The 16,718-nt window shown below is 35.9% G+C and overlaps 1 non-coding gene across 1 annotated transcript; it reads right to left on the reverse strand.

The window, feature by feature from the left end:
- Positions 1–8,990: 8,990 nt before the first annotated feature.
- On the reverse strand, positions 8,991–9,062 carry TRNAD-GUC (transfer RNA aspartic acid (anticodon GUC)). The gene has a single exon. It is a non-coding gene; the product is annotated as a tRNA-Asp (tRNA).
- Between the last annotated feature and the right edge of the window lie 7,656 nt (positions 9,063–16,718).

Here is a 16,718-nt window from a genome sequence, read left to right on the forward strand (position 1 = left end):
TTTCACGCGGATAGGAAGGAACATGCTAGCTTTTATTTTTGTCTTTGCTTTCCAATTTTTGGTGCATTTAATTTTTAGCTTAACGTTGCATTGCATTTTCAATTGCTTCACAAACCTTTGCTTTAAACTTTTATTTCAGCTGCACGGAGTTCCAAACCACAATGTGCCTCTCAATTATTAGCTTTAGCTTGGATGTTGCATTCTTCTCTTTATTCCCGCCACTATGATAATTTTTCCAATTTCACAATTTCACTTCCATTTAGCAATTTTTTTTCCAATGCGATTTATGATTTAGCAATTGGTCACATATTTAGTTTTCACGCCAAATTTAATTATCTCGCTGGTGTGCAATATTCGATTTAGGACTGTTCGGTTTACTATTTTCATTCACTTTAATGCTTTCAATTATATTCGTTTGTGTTTAATTTTCATTTTATTTTAATTTAGTTCACTTCTAATCACAAAAACACTTTCAAAACCCCCTACTACGTGTTTGATCTGAGACTGAACCACATTTGGTCCTTGAGAGACGACCTAGGAGTCACTTCCTAGTTTATACTGCATTAATTTTGCAATCAACTTTTGTGTGAGGTGCGACCCTCTCAACAGCCTTCATGGTTAACAAAGAAATGTCTTCGTTTAGTAAAGGAAAAAAAGGAAAACACAAGAAAAAAGTTAACATGAATTTGATTACTTAAGTTCTGTAGAATAGGTTTTCAAAGGGTTTACTTGAAATTCATAAGTGTTAACTTTTTCCTGTGTTTTCCCCCATGCCTTCATGGTTAACAAAAAAATGTCTTCATTTAGTAAAGGAAAAGAAGGAAAACACAAGAAAAAAGTTAACATGAATTTGATTACCGAAGTTATGTAGGATAGGTTTTCAAAGGGTCTACTTGAAATTCATAAGTGTTAACATTTTCCTCTATTTTTCCCCATGCGTTCATGGTTAACAAAGAAATGTCTTCGTTTAGTGAAGGAAAAAAAAGAAAAACAGAAGAAAAAAGTTAACATGAATTTGATTACCGAAGTTATGATAGATAGGTTTCCAATGGGTATACTTGATTATCGACGTGAAGGGCATTTGAGTGGTTGGGACCATTAATTGTGTGACCAGAATGTTACGTCAAATTCGGCTGGTATTCGACGTTTTAATCTTCATCCAAAAGCCAAAGTTCGCTCCATTTTTTATTATTTTTTCTTTTTTCTTTTAAACTCTCACTTTAACGTCCAAGCCTCATAGATCTTCAACGTATTTTTCGTTAGAAGCAATTATTATCAGTATCCAGAGATTTTTTACTTTTTCACTGAATGATGTTTGAACGTCGGATTCGGCTGGGATTCGACGTTCATACAAGATACCGAGCATAATTACACGATCTAATGTACGTCATCGGTTCATATATACTGAGACATGAAGCCTTTTGCTTTGAGATCAGTAAAAGATAGCTATATTTCATCATCAATTTTAATATCGACACCTTTCACCCGAGAGTATATAACACCATCGACAACCTTCAGATTGTGGTGGAAGACCTGTACCAGGCTAGGATAACAATCACCGATCATTTCAACAAATTTTGCAAGACCAACATCTACAAGCCATTCTTGAAAGATAAACCCCTCCCTTCTGAATAATTCTACATCCAAGTACTTGTGAGGTACCACCTTGAAGAGTTTTTTATAACATCCAAATTTGTATCGTTCTTTGTCATCACTGATCCACCCATTTGGACTAGCATTTCTTAAAAATGTGCAGCCTTCTTTCCACGCCGTGAAGATGAAGAAGCCATTTGAGAACAAGATTTAGACATTTACAGGAAGGGTTTAAGAATTTTGTTTCTGACAATGATACATGATAGATTTAACCAAACTATATGACGGTTTATTTGCCTGCAAAAGTATCCATTTTTAAACCTTGAAGTTTATTAACTTTTAAGTTCCCTATTAAAGTTTATCGTCGAATTCGATTTCTATTCGACGTCCTATATCTTTTACAACATGAACAAGAAACTACATTAAAAAAACACAAGAACTAAATAAAAAAAACTAGAAAAACAATGGAGAATGTTTTTGAAATTCATAAGTGTTAACATTTTCTTCTGGTTTTCCACCATGCCTTCATCGTTCACAAATAAATGTCTTCGTTTAGTAGAGGTATTGTGGAAACCCAAAGGAAAAAGTTAACATGAATTTGGTTATGGAAGCTCTGTAGTGTAGGTTTTCAAAGGGTAGTTCCAAAGGATCCAAAATTGTGATTGCCTTTTTCAACCAATCAGCAAAGAAGACTTTCTCTTTCAAATTTGGATTGGTCATCAAGGACTTATTGGATTCACCATGATAAAAAATTATGATCATCAACAAGTCTATCCAATATCTGAATCTTCGAGAGCAAACAAAATAGATTCGACAAAAAATGAAGAAGATGAGTGGGCTTGATGGTTATGCGGTGAAAATTGATTGTATGTTAGAATCTCTCAAAAAGATACTTGGGACTCAAGTAAATTGAAAGCTAACACAATCATTGACAAAAGACTCTAAGGATTGAAAAATCACTTATCAAAATGGAAAGGAAGGTGATGTGAAAAACCAGAAAGGATCAACAATAATTCTGCAATAGAAGAATATGGATTTTCGTTATTTGATTTTAATTTTTCTAGTTGTAATAATTTTTTGAATATTAATAAAATTCTCTTTTGGCAATAACATTAGTCAATAATGATTGAATTGTTTAAATTGATTAAATCATTTGTATGGTTGTAATTGAACATTTTAATGTTACATCATTACATTGAATATACCATTGCACTTTTTTTGTTTTTTTTCTTCTTTTAGAACACCAACAGTACGTCGTTGGTAAAGCTACTCGACGTAATATCCCAAAGGTCGCTCCCTTTTTTTATTTATCCTTTTAAAATTCAAATAGAACGTCCAACTTTGTATGGGAACACACAGTTGGTTGGGCTTGATAAATGTTGTGTTAGAAACGAAGAGATCCACGTCATATACTAACACCACTCGACGTCCAGGTATATGGGAAAAGACTGTTGGCAGGACATGATAAATGCTATGTTAAAACGAAGAGATACACGTCCAATATTGACACCACTCGACGTAAAATTATTTGAAGGATTTCTAAAAGAAATCCATTATTACGTAGGTTCATAAATGGAAACAAAACAAAGGAAAAACATAATAACACTAAACATAGGAAAAAAATGAAAATCAAACCACGAAAAGATCCACAGGATTGTTAAAATGTAGAAGAATTTTTGTGAATGAAGACTGTAACATTTTGAAAGGGTGCAAAATCCAAATCTTTCAACCTTTTTCTTTGTTAAAATGTAGAAGGATTTTTTTGAATAGAGTCTGTTTTAAATTCATAAGTGTTAACATTTTCCTATAGTTTGCTACCATTCCTTCATCGTTAACAAAGAAATTTATTCGTTTAGTAGAGGAATCGATAACAAACCAATGGAAAAAGTTAACATGAATTTGTTTACGGAAGTTCTGTAGTTTAGTGAAGGAGGAGTAGAGTTTTGCAAGGATGCGAAATCCAAATCTATCAACCTTTTCCTTTGGTTTTCTATACTCCTTCAAGCTTTTTTGTGTCCTTGAAGGAGATAACAAAAAACACAAAGAAAAAAAATTAACAAATGGAGTTCATAGCAGAAATTTTATAAATGGATGTCTACAGGTTATATAAGGCTCCGAAACTGTATTTATAGAAAAAAAGAATGATTGTTGGGAAAGACCTGATGTGGGGTGACCTTTGGCTTCAATAATAAAAGGCAGTCCCAAGGCAAAGGTCGCTCCTTTTTTTTCTTTTTCCTTTTTAAATTCTCATAGAACGTCGAACTTTAGGCTTGATATGGGCTTCAATAATAAAAGACAGTCTACTTAAATGATATATGGGAAAATGTAGTTTACTACTAAAAATGAAGAGGTTGACGTCAATTTCTTCAGACTTCCAAAGTGTCTTTTTGGTTTAATTCTTTTTTCTTTCAATCCAACAATAAACGTCAGATTCCTTGGGCATCTGACATATTATTCGTTATCCGAAGGCAAAGGTCGCTCTATTTTTTCTTTTTCCTTTTTAAATTCCCATAGAACGTCTGACTCTAGGGGGCTTCGAAGTTAAAGGCATTGGAGTCGTTGTGAGCATTAATTTTGTGCTGTTACCAGAGATTTTGAATTGACTCTATAAATATAGTGCTTAACTCTATACAATTGCACAATTTGATCGTTTTTGAATGATTCATTTTTCAAAGTTTCTTGGAGTTGTTTTGTCCGAAATCAGATCCACTAATTCTGTAGAAAACAACTTCAAGTAACTTTAAAATTGAATCATATAAACAAGAAACTTCAAGTTATAAAAGCAATTTTGTCCCTCCAAGGGTTCTACAGATTTGAAAAATCACTTATCTTCTTACTATTTTTCTTTCCTCTAGATTTCTGTTGTTCAAATTCTTCTTCCCATCAAATATGTTGATCATATTTGGATGGTCAATAGGATGACAACAGAAGATGTTTTTCTATTTATGGAATTAAACGAAAGTGGATGCTTGAAAAGAAAGTAGATGTTCTCTATCAGAAGGAGATTAATAACAATCCAGAAATAGAGGATTCTGATGAAGAGTTTACTGAAGAAGATTCTAGGAAGACGTCTGAATCAGAATAGGGTCTTAGAGTTGTTGATGAATCGGCAAGTGTACCGAATCGAACAAGTAATATAAAATGGTAAGACCAAGTATCGTATCCCAAAGGACTCTCGGCACTAGACAATCGTGTGATAACTCGATTAATTAAGAATTAAAGAAAACGAGATCATTAGTTTCAGATGCAAAGACAGAAAATTAAATATGAATGCAGTTTGATCAATAGCAGAATAGCATAGTGATGAACGAATGTTGTTTAATATGAGATGAGTATGTTGTTGGGGTTAGATTTCACCAAGTTCCCTCTCATGTATGTAAGAATTCTTTTTTATGCATTAATGTTAACGTCACTCACTAAATCACTTAAATCCGATCCCTCGGTGAAATAAGCCTGTCCTTAATCACCAGTTCATGCAATTTCTAGCATTCCTAGTAATTAATTGTGAAGATCAAGAACTTTAAGACGACCAAGACTCATACCCTCATCCCTGAGAAATATTACTCTTGGGAGTAATTCAACAAGAACCTGAATTGTAAGGAACCTCCCGACACTCATGCAATTCATACATCATGCTATGAATGACTTAAATAAAGCATGTAATAAGCACAGATGAATTACTTTAACATGTAATGAAAAAACATATGTTATTAAGAATCAATTCAAATACATGAGAGTTCATAAGGTTACATCATCCCCCAACAACAAATAGAGTTTAGTTCACCATAGACATGGTGAAACTAGATGAATAATAGAAAAACATGAGATAGCAAAACCCTAAAAGTAGAGGATGGAAGCTCTCACATCCAAATATGCCTTTAGAGAGTGAAAGAGTGTGCTGCTGTGCTGCTCCAGCTAGAGATACCAAACCTAGGATGTCTAGGTCCTTTAAATAGAGCGAAGACAGAACATAAACAAGGTCCGGCCCATGCCGCTAGCGCTCAAGCGCCCTAAATGGGGCGCCCGAGAGGTGAGCGGTGGTTCCCTACGCTCAAGCCTTAGAAAAGATGCCCAAGCTTCGTGCTTCTGGCGTTCAAGCGCCCTAAAAGGGGCGCCCGGGCGGTGAGCGATGGTTCCTTGCGCTCAAGCCTCAGAAAGGACGCCCAAGCTCCGTGCTTCTGACACTCAAGCGCGCCAAAAGGGGCGCCCGAACGATGAGCGATGGTTTCCTGCGCTCAAGCCTCCAAAAAAGGCGCCCAAGCTTCGAGCACTCCTCCCTTCTGGTGCTTTTCCAGGCCTTTTTGAGCTCTATCTCCATGGCACTTCATCTATGCTTTCCATATTATCTCCTTTCCTTCCAAAACAAGGGAAATTAGTCATAAAACCATCAAATTCAACCTCAACTCTCTTATTCACACAACTTAACAGAAAAACATGATTCCAAGCAAGTTTCTAAGCAGAAAAGGGTGCATTTAGTATCAAAATTACATAACAGATAACAATATTTTCAACCGTTATCAAGAGTCATAGTATTAAGTTGTGATGTCCTTGTTTTATTATGTGTTCTTTTTTTTATGGCAGAAAAAATTATTTGTGGCAGAAAAACGTCGAATTGGTGAAAAAGTTCGACATTCTTTGGTTGGTTTAAAAGAAAAAATAAATAAAGAAAAAAAAGAGGGACTGAGGTTATTGTTAACGTTGTTTGTTCTGTTATGGGATGTTGAACTTTGACGTTATACGCGAGTACGACACGTCAAAGCCAAATCCCCTCATAATTTGACTTGATATGTGGCTTCCTCTGCTTAATTAAACGTCGAAGCCACGAGTACAAGAACGTTTTTTCGTCTGGTTTAGAAGAAAAAATTTAAAACATAATTTCTAGAAAATACAACGTCGAACGCGAAGAAGAATTCGACGTTATGTGGTTGGTTTAAAAGGAAAAGAAAAAATAATAAAAAAGGAACTAAATAACAAAACGTCTAAGCGAGTATAAAACTAACATTTTATGGGTTGATTTAAATGAAAAATAAACAAATAACTGCTAGCTGTAATATTGATGAGTCTATATTTTACTGACTTCACTTAGTTTATTGTGCTAGAATTAATCAGGGAATTGTGCTTAAATGTCCGATATTTTCCCGTTTTCACCAATTGTGCTTAATTTGATCGGAAATTCAAATTTTAATTAATTTGAATTATTTGAGCTAATTATTTGCATTATTAATTATAGGGAAATTATTGGATAATAATTTGGGACATTTGGAAAAACATTCACACAGTTTGCTTAGAAGAACTTGCACTGCATTTATTTGTTCTGTGTGTTGATAAATATTTTTCTTGAATTTGTAATAGCTAAGGTCCATTGGAAAATTAATTTTGGAAGAATGAGCCGTGAATGCTGAATGGAAAAGAGGGGTCACCACATTGAGACACACGGCCCACGTGGAGAAGAGATGTGCAGATTTTATTCCCCATGTTTTTCATTTCACATCAGCTTTTTATTATTCAATTGATAAACAAAAAAAAAAGCACATGGCCCATGGACAAGTCACGTTGGCAAGCTCCAAAATGCAAAGTGCTGAAGAAGTGAAATGATGGAGGGACCACGTTCCACTTAACGGTTTTGGTTCAGAGCTAATGCCTTGGCAAAATACAGAATGTGTCCAAATAAGTGAAGCAAACTGCACCAGCAGGAGCAGCCACGTTGAGGAGGTGCTTCACTAAAGCAAGGGTGTGACAAGCAAGGAAGCACACGGCCCACACAGTTTTCGGCCCAGCACATTCCGCACCTTTACACGTCCAACAACAGCATGCGGGTGCAAAAAGAGGTTGCACGGTTAAGGCATGGTCCAGTAGCATCTTGGAAAGCTTCACACGTCCAGCTTGGATGAAAGTTACTCCACGGCCTTGAGGGGGAGCTGTGACAACCAGCAGCTTGAGAAATGCGGTGCACACAGTAACTCGGGAGTCCATCCAGAAAAAGAGAAGCACACGGTCCAGACAATGGAGAAAAAGCACGCGGAAAAAGGCACCGAGCTGGAGGGGGGCACTCGTATTATTTTGGGCTCTCTCGGTTTTTGAAAAGGAGGGGGGGTGACCTAACGGGGGACAGCCACCAGCTTTATGAGAGTTTTCCCTTGAGCATTTTTTTTTCAGATGGTAGAGATGGAAGGTTACGGGTGAGGGCTGGGACATACTACAGCCGCCACACATTTTAGCGCCACTTACATGTTCTTTTCGGGGGCTGGAGTTTTGAAAAAGATGGTGGAGGGGAGCGTCCAGAGGCAGCACACGAGAATGAGGAATGAAATAGATTTTCCCATTTTATTTTGTGCAAGGGGCTGGAATGTTCCTTTTTAGTTTTTCATTGAATAAAAAAGATTCAACACTTTTGCATTTAATACTCTTTTATTCCCTTGATTCCAACTACTATCACTGCCAACATTGTTTGGCATTTAATATTTTTTTTTATTTTTATTCCGGCACACATGGAGAGGTGTTGATTCACCTTCTTTGATTGAGAGTACTGATTTACTTTGCTGGAATGAAGCACACGGTGATAGGAAAGAACATGCTAGCATTTAATTGGCTTTAATGGAATGAGTAGTAGATTAGGATAAAGTCTAGATGATGGGACATGTGGTAGCAGGAGGTGTAGCAATGTGTTTCTTTTATTTGTTTAAGAATGAAGAGGTAGATTAGATGAAGCAAAGTAGTGCGCGGTCATGGGAATTTATTCCCTTGTCACGTCAACTTTAGAAGGTGAAGAATACTTTGAAAAATTTATTTTAGAAGTATTTGTGGGAAGTTGGCAACACGTAGTGTCACGGGAGTGTGTCACGTTCTGGAGGCAAAGAGGGGAAAATTCCATTTCATTTATTTTGCTAGAAGGAGGCACGGGTTCTAGTGGTAGAATAGGAATACTTTCTTGGAGAATGAAACATATGATGGATTGAGATGGTGACTCACGCGGATGGATTTTGGAAGCACACAGTTTAAATTTGAATTATCTCCAAGCGTTTCTTCTTGTTATTTCTGTGATGAATTTTTTTTTTATGTTTATGTTTAGCCTACAACATTGTGCATTTGATGTTTTAGCTTGAATGTTGCCTTTCTGTAGTTTGAACTGTGTTTGGATATTTATTTGTTGTTGTGTTCAGTTTCATGTTTTTATACATTTGAATACAGTCAATTATATTCGGTTGTGTTTAATTTTCATTTTTTTCAGTTCAATTGCATTCACAAAAACATTTTCAAAACCCCCCACTATGTGTTTGATCTGAGACTGAACCACATTTGGTCCTTGAGAGACGACCTAGGAGTCACTTCCTAGTACTGTACTGCATTAATATCTGCAATCAACTTTTGTGTGAGGTGCGACCCTCTCATCAAAATGGCGCCGTTGCCGGGGATCGAACCCGGGTCACCCGCGTGACAGGCGGGAATACTTACCACTATACTACAACGACCGTGTGCTTCAGCCGCCACTTGCCACTCACTCTCAGTCTCTGTCTTTGGATTTTAGGATTTTGTTTTTGAACTCTTCTTTGGCTGGAAACGCTATTTGAGGATCATGAATGAAAAATACACTTTCAATTTTTCCATTTCGTTTTTGCAAGTGCTGGATTCATGAGCAATGCTTATTTAATTTTCATTATGAAAAGTGCACGTTATTGTTCAATCTCTACTCGCATTTTATGATTCTGGAAGTGGCACAAGGTGTCTCGGCCTGTACATGTGTTGGAGCAGTACCGAGAAGAAAAGAATGGTGTGCACGGACGCTTGAACCAACGTGTGTGCGTGTTGGATAATGGTGTGCGTGGAGTTGGAAGAGTTTCGGTTTTCATTCCAGTATTTCTCTTCATATAGAAAAATGGTGCACGGTGCCTTTTAATTGTTCCAGCTGGGATATAAAAATGGGAGACGTGAAGGGAATTTAAGTGGGGCTGGATGTGTGAAGGGAGCCGTCAACCTCACGTTTCGTTCTTTTTCTTTAGAAGTTTTTATTAGTTTTAATCCAATGAAAAAGATGCACACAGTGATGAATTTGTGATGGGACAATTAGCAGCAATTGTTGGAGAATGAAGAGGTGATTAGATAGGGTAGATGTATTGAGTATGGTGGCTGATTTTGAGAGAAGAAGTTTTGAGTTTTTACTGGATGGAAGAGTCACGGCTGGAAAGAGTAGCACACGGTCACAGCATTGATTCACTTTGTTCATTTTGGAAAACCGTGAAAGTTGATTCACGTGAAGAAAGAGATACCCACGGTCCAAACAAAATGTTGCAGCATATTTCATTTTAGTTGAATTAACAGTAGTGTGAACATTCCATGCATTGCTTTTATTTGGTCCATGCACTTTATATTTAAGTTTTCGGTCTACAAAAGGGGATTGTGTGACACGGAGAGGAGGAGTTGATTTAATTTGGCTTGGAGAGCTCATTTGGCAGTAGCATGCGTAAGTGGTGTCACGGCCTCAGAAGAAAAAAAAAATGGTTCACAACAAATTTTATTTTACAACTTCAAGCATTTATTTTTTTTGTCATTTCTGTGATGAATTATTTATTTTATGTTTAGGTTACAACATTGTGCATTTAATGTTCTAGTTTGAGCGTTGCATTTTTACAGCTTGAATTGTGTTTGGATATTTATCTGTTGTAGTTTCATTTTAATGCTTTTATTTATATTCGGTTGTGTTTAATTTTAATTTTTTTAGTTCAATTGCATTCACAAAAACATTTTCAAAACCCCCCACTATGTGTTTGATCTGAGACAGAACCACATTTGGTCCTTGAGAGACGACCTAGGAGTCACTTCCTAGTAACTGTACTGCATTCTTTTATGCACAATTTTTGTGGGAGGTGCGACCCTCTCATCAAATATATAACGTCCTTCTTTTGTTACGGTTGACGCCATATTAATTAAATCAATATTTAGTATTTATTTATTTTGTATTGAACGTCGGCTGCTTCCTTAGGGACATTATGTGATTACGACCAGCACGTCCAACCCCAACTTGTTCAACGTTCTATATTATTTTAAGCCTCGACCCCATAAAGTGTGGGACGTTTTGTTTGGTTTATAAGAGAAAAGAAATAAAGAAGAGAAAAGGCATTTACTCTTTGGCTTCATGCTTGCATATAAAATGTCAAATATTTGTCATGGTTGACGTCAAATATGGGTAGGAGTAATACTACTGGAAGCAAAACCACTATTTCGTTTTTTTTTATTTTAAATTGAACGTCAAATGTTTCTTAAGTTGACGTTATGTGATTCTAAGGTCATTGTTTTATGTCGATCTGGGTGTTATTTGACGTTAATACATTTTAGATTACGTTGTTATGCTTCTTGTTTGACGTTAATACATTTTAGACGGCGCACTATTTTAGTAATTGACGTGGAGCGATTCAATTTATTTTCGAAAGTGCCACCGATCATTTTTAACGTTGGATATTGAGTGTTACGACGTTGAACGCGTGACGTTATACGCTGTTTTTCCACTAGTGTGCAGCGAAAATTAAATCGATTGAATACAGTAAGAAGTTGACTAAATAAAAGAGTGTAGGGATAGAAAGATCAAACATTGAGTTTTTATACTGGTTCGGCCAAGCCTACATCCAGTGTCCTTCCAACCATAGGAAGCCAATGCACTATAATGATCAAGGTTTTAACAACAAGGCTTTTATAGCGACCTCACATAAAAAATATAAAACACTTCTCTAATCCTCTAATCAAAATATAGGCATATACAAACAGACTAGCAGCAAGAATCCCCTCTCCTATAGTCCAAACCCTTTGAGCCACCCTCAAAGTTAAGAACGCAGCACGCTCTTCTTCCTGTAATCACAACAGGGAATATCGATCCAATCTTTACAAGATTGTAGCCTCTGATCTCTCAATTACACCCAATGTGCAGATATGATCAACCTTTGTATGTGCAGTTAACTTGCTCTTCAAGAATCCACAAGTAGATGATCACCACGGTCACTTCTTGTTTCTTGGAGCTCTTTCTCTCTTTCTGTAAAAATGCACTTTCTGCAAAAGATATCACAAACTGCTAGATCCACAAAAGTTCTTACAGAAATCAAATTCGCGTCAATTTATAGATTTTCACAATTAAGACGCATTTTAATCGACTTAGCTACTAATGCAGTCGAATATAGAAATTATGTTATAGCAGTTAGCAACAATCAATGCAGTTAATTGAATATATAATTAATGCAGTCGAATCTCATTTAATGTTTGGTCAACATATTAGAAATATAGCCGTTGTAACATTTAATTCAAGCATTAACAGAATTTCAAAACTGTAATAGACTTAGTCGAATGCATACGGCATATAATCGACTATATAACACAGTTAAATAAAGTTTAAAAAAACTTTCACTTTGAAAATCCTCACAACACACTTTGAAAATGGTTTGTGCAAAGCCACGAGTTTTAATCGACTCACCCCATAATGAAGTCGACTTAAAACTGTTGTTTTGCCACACAATTAAAAGTTCAACATAAGTGCTTGTGGTTTTCCTTCTATAAAACATCATACATGCATTCACCAATAAAATCAATTATATAGCATAATGAAATGCAATGTATCAACACAATCATGTTCTCTATGCTTTAAACAGATTTACACATTGATTAAAACATATAACATGTAAGCAATAAAACATGTAACACATAAACATCACATGTGTTATTAATTATGTTGTCATCATCAAAAACCAGAAGCTTTGAGATTGTAGGTTCAGCTAAACCAGTGCTCCCCTATCAACAATCTCAACAAAATTAAATTGTCTGAACTTCAATATAAGGTTAAAATTTGTAAATTCAAGAAAGAAATTTACAAGGACCTTAATTCACCCCTAGTTTTCACTTATACACTCCTTTTCCTAGATTGGGCCACAAAATCTATTCTACACCCTCTGATTTCCTTATTCACACCCCTTCTACCACTAATAAGTCAGATTTGCTAAGATGTTGCAAAATGGTAATCCTCCACTTATGAATCCCACCAATAAGAAGCGAACACCTGGCAAAATCCTCAACTAAAAAAAGTTATCCAACCAGATGTGGTCACATCATCATCTTCAACCTCTCACCAACCAAATCCTAGCCACCATATGCCAACCTTCGCACCACAACGGGAACCATCATTAGCCACAGCGAGAGCTCTACAACTCATCCAACCTACAAAATCATAACCCCAAAACAACAACACCTATTGACTCCGCCAACCATAAGAATTGCGAGAACCACTGTGACAGAACATCCTACGAACGTAAAACCCTAGTATGAAAATGCAAGTCTGCTTGTCTTCTTCGCACCTCCTAAATCACACCATTCCAAACCGCTTCAACCACAAAAGCCAAAACACAAAGCCACCACGTAGAAACGCTATACCAACCACGAACAATCTCTTCGCATAAAAAAAAGGCGAGCATGTTTGTCTTCTTTGTTGCAATCATAGTCTCAAATCACAGCAAGGCGAAACCCACCACAAAGCCCCGATCTCCATTGCAGGTTGCAACCTATAGCAAACCCAAAATGCAAAAGCCAAAATTGTGAATCCTCACAACCCATAATTCGTCCAAATCACGAGCCACGTCACAAAACATGAATCACCACAATGAGCACCTCCTCTGCATTCTAAAAAACGAACCACCTATAAGAAAACTCGTGAAACCCTCTGTCAACCACCAACGTTCACCAGTCAACTTTGTGGGGAAGAACCACAAAAGTTGAGTGTCCACCAGAAGCCTCTATGTTAAGGAAACCCTAATTTTTGGGTGGAAAGGGGGGGAAGGTTTACCATGTGGCAGTCCCTTATTGGGAAGTCTCTCCTTGAGTCAAACATCCCAAACTAGGCAAACAAAGGGCCAAAGTGGAAATCTTAACATACTTTGGTTTTCTCTACAATTTTGGAAAAATATGAAGAGATGAGATTTTAGGGAAAATTCTATTGTTAGATATTCTACAAGATAAGTAATATGAAAATATCAACGAAAAATATCACTAGTGCAAAAATTAGTTTTTATGATGACTAAAAATGACCTATTATGACAGGTGGTCTAACGTCATAATAGGTATATACTTTTTATGACGTAACAGAAAAATAGGTCATAATAGATTTAACTTATTATGACGTAATTGCATTTACCTGTCATAATATGTATTTTTTCATAATTAACCTATTATGACATACATTGTCATGTACGTCATAGAAACTTATTTTGTTTAAAAAAAAATTGTGCTTACGTTTGACATCCAATCATATTACAATCAATTATCTTGTTTTATCATCTTATCGATTCAATTTATAATCAATGTACGTGAAAATGAATAGATTCAATTAAACAAACAAAATGTAATTCATTTCATCATCATAATAATATACAAGCCCCGAATAAAAGTTCAAACTAGAAACTTCTAAACTACCTCACTGACATTTCACACAGTAGACAAGTTTCACTATCTAGCTACATCTTCACCAAGAAAAAAATTAAAACTTTCAAATCTATAAAGAATTAGATACCGAGGGGCCGCTAACCCAATTGTCAACAATTGAATTTGGTGAAATAGGAGAATGAGCCTTCTTCAAAAGTATAACTTCATCATAACAATTGTCATCTCTCCCGTCATAGCCGTGTCTGATGTCACCCTTTGCTGACTGAAAAGTGATACTAACGTCGTGACCAAAGTCACACCTGCTGAGGCCTATCTTTAGGTACAGCACCTGCTGGAAAATGAATCCAAAAGACTAAATCCCTCCTCAGCAGCTAACCTAAGATCAGTTGCCCTTGCCCTTACCTACAAAACCAATCCTTCATACTTAAAGAAAAACAAGTAATGATTCCCGATTTAATCCATATGTTGAGCATATATAACAGTCTGATGGCATGTATTAAAAGGAAAATGAGAGCCAAACTGTACGTCAAGCATATCATGCTGATACAGCCTTCAATCTGAATGACCCAATTAAAGCTTAAAAATAAAAGAATATTTCACTTATGCACACCGCAAGATACAAACTACAGTTTTTTTTAACAAACACACTTAATGGGTTATGATGGATACCAAAATTACAAAAAAAGGACATAGCACAATAGGTGATAAAAATGTATAGGAAAATAAAAAGGGGTGACACTCCCATATGGCTAACACAACACTCAAATCTCATACCTTGCAATTGAATCCTAACATCTCACCACATTCCAAAATCCTAGCACCCATGTGATCTAACCACAAAAAAACCCTTTGACTAGTAACAAACACAACAATGTTAGCATCACCACCATGCTACTTTTTGGCAACTCAGAAATATGGAGGTAAGCTTCAAATAAAAATTGATAACAATATTGGGAGAACCACATCATAATAGCTTAAAATTGTCGTTTGAAAACTCGGGACCTTATAATTGGATCCCAATAGGAACTATAAACTTCAATATACAATACTAGCAAACCATAACCATAGATAAACTTTTATGCACAGGATGCTAGATAAAACCAATCAAGATGGAAGGATAATCAAGCAACTTGGATTTTGTTTCATACCCATGTTAGAGCAATCTGAGCTGATTCTTTTATTACATCACCAAGCTGTCCAGTAAGATGCAGTTGACCCCTCCTAACCATTGTTGTAGCCTCCACAAAGGCAATCCAAACTAGCCCAAAAGAGACCCTAGGGGCAGCCACACGTTCGGTAGTCTCACTACCATCAAATCTTGGGGGCTGCATTACATAACCAATATCCGTTTGTGAAAAAGATTTTTAAAAGACTCTGATTTTTGTGTTTCACCAATTCACCCCACCCCCCCTCTTGGTATTGAAACTAAGCCTTTCTATTTTCAACATTCTTCATGATAATTAATGGTGTATAAAAAACCAGTTTGAAAGGAATCAAGTGTGGGAAGTAATCCTTAGAGAAAAGACTCATTTAGTGATAGGAACTAAATGGGTGCTCAGAAACAAACTAGATGAAGATGGAAATATAACCAAGAACAAAGCTAGGCTTGTTGCACAGAGATATAGTCAAGAAAAAGGTATTGATTATGAAAAAAAATATGCTCCTGTTTCCAGGTTAGATGCAATATGTCTACTCATTTCTTATGCATCTATTATGAAATTTAAATTATATCAAATGGATGTTAAAATTGCTTTCCTAAATGGTTTTCTAAAAGAAGATGTATTTGTTGAACAACCACCTGGTTTTGAATATCATAAATATCCAAATCACATCTTTAAATTAAACAAAACTCTTTATGGTTTAAAATAAGCTCTTAGATCTTGGTATGAAAAGCTTAGCTAATTTCTGTTAAAAAATAAATTTAATCGAGGAAAATTTTATTCTAGTTTATTTATTAAAAGAGTAGGAAAACATATTTTGCTTACCTAGGTATATGTTGATGATATTATATTTGGATCAACTAATAAATCTCTTTGCGAGGATTTTGCTAAGACTATAAGGTGAATTTGAGATGTCAATGATGTGAGACTTGATATTCTTCCTTGGTTTACAAATAAAGCAAACAAAAGAAGGTACCTTTCTTTCCCAAACTAAATTTGTAAAGAAATCCTAAAGAAGTTTGAAATGGACAAAGCTAAGGAGGCATCCACTCCTATGGAAACATCCTGGTATCTTGACATGGATGAATCATGTATGTTTGTAAACCAAACTATGTATAAAGGCATGATAAGGTCATTATTATATCTTACTGCAAGTAGGCCATACATCATGCAAAGTGTTTGTGTATGTGCTAGGTACAAAGCTAGTCCTACGGAATCTCATCTCACCGAAGTTAAGTATATTCTTAAATACCTTAAAGGAATTGTGTCCTTTGGTTTGTGGTATCCTTCAGGAGTTGAACCTAGTCTTATAGGATTTTTTTATGCAGATTATAGAGGTTGTAAGATACATAGAAAGAGAACTAGTGGTACATGTCACATTTTAGGTAGTTCTTTAGTTTCTTAGCATTCTAAGACACAAGCCTGTGTAGCCCTTTCCGCCATTAAGGTTGAATATATTGTTGCAGGCAACTGTTGGGCACATATTCTATGGATGAAACAATAATTAGAGGATTTTGATATATACCTTTACTGTTAACCGCTTAAGTGTGATAATAT

The sequence above is a fragment of the Vigna umbellata genome, chromosome 2 (assembly GCF_029865625.1).
Source record: "Vigna umbellata cultivar VRB3 chromosome 2, Vumbellata_1.0, whole genome shotgun sequence".
NCBI classification, from domain to species: Eukaryota; Viridiplantae; Streptophyta; class Magnoliopsida; order Fabales; family Fabaceae; genus Vigna; species Vigna umbellata.